Source organism: Frankliniella occidentalis, unplaced genomic scaffold (genome assembly GCF_000697945.3).
Source record: "Frankliniella occidentalis isolate FOCC.00 unplaced genomic scaffold, Focc_3.1 Scaffold96, whole genome shotgun sequence".
Classification (NCBI taxonomy): Eukaryota; Metazoa; Arthropoda; class Insecta; order Thysanoptera; family Thripidae; genus Frankliniella; species Frankliniella occidentalis.
This window is the reverse complement of record NW_026267225.1, coordinates 733,947-735,225: the sequence shown is the minus strand read 5'-3', so window position 1 is coordinate 735,225 and position 1,279 is coordinate 733,947.

Below are 1,279 nucleotides of genomic sequence, written 5' to 3'. Positions count from 1 at the left end.
CATCTGCTTTCACGATCCGTTTCTGGTCGGAACTTTTTTATTTTTAAAGGCTCCAAAAATTCCCTGCACATTAAATTTTTAGTTACGAAGACAAATGTTTTGGAGAAACATGATTTATATGCCCCTCTACAAATTGGCTTAAACAGATTAGTATATTTGTTTCATATTCCACCTTTAAAAAATTATAAAAGCCACAATAGACGGTTCCCGCTCTGCGCGTTTCGAGAAGAAGTAAGGAAATCAGGACCGGAACCAGTTTGAAAAATCCGCTTATTTTTCTTATTTAACAGTACAGTTTCACATGACTGACCTCGAGGAAGTCCATTGATTGTATGAGGGTTCATTTGTACTGGTTTTTACCGTCATTTAAGAACTGTTTCCATTGACGATTTCCTTAATTCTTCTTGAAATGGGCACAGTGGGAACCGTCTATTTTGACTAACCTTGAACATTGAAAAATTTAACATTGGTCCAAAATGTCAAATTCTAAACCAAATACAATTCTAAAGATCTGATTAAGCCAAGTTGTACCTTAGGCCATTCTTTTTCCAGAGAACTTTACCCCAAAGTTCTACGGCCAAATTGAATGCACAGAAATCAGTTTTAATAACTCTGTGTAAAAATGAACACAAAATATACATACGGCTTGATTTACAGAACCCATACAAAGTTTTTTGGCAGTTTCATGACATGTTTAGCAAGAAAAGTATCTGAAAGACTACGTACAGAGTGTCTGTAACTTTACCAATACATGTAATAATACCAGAGTACGTGTGGATTTTCACAGACGTGTGTAAATTTACAGCAGTTTTTCGTTAAAAATCCCCAAACTCTGTAATTTTACTGGTTCTGTAATTTGACTATAGTATTTCTGTAAAACGAACATAATCTGTAGAATAACATTTTATTTCTGTACAAGATTACAGGAACGATCGGTGAAATCACTAATATTTTTTTACAGTAGGCTGGTCTTGGTACCGAAATAATTTTCTGTTGGTCTCGTACATCAACCGTGTTTCCGATTCTTCCTTTTTTTGTGAATGTAATCAGTCTACCGGCTTTTTTCCTGAGTAGTAAAGTAAAGGAATGTGAGCGAAGCCAAAAAGTAGGGCTTTATCAGGTTATCAGTGAAATCACCCTTTTATCAACAATCATGAATAAACATAAATTAAATTGAATCCTTCTATTCCGAACTTGGTAAAAGTTGAGTTTTATTGATGAAAGGATTAAAAGAATATTTATGTTTGATTAACAATATTTAACTGTAGATTATTTTGAA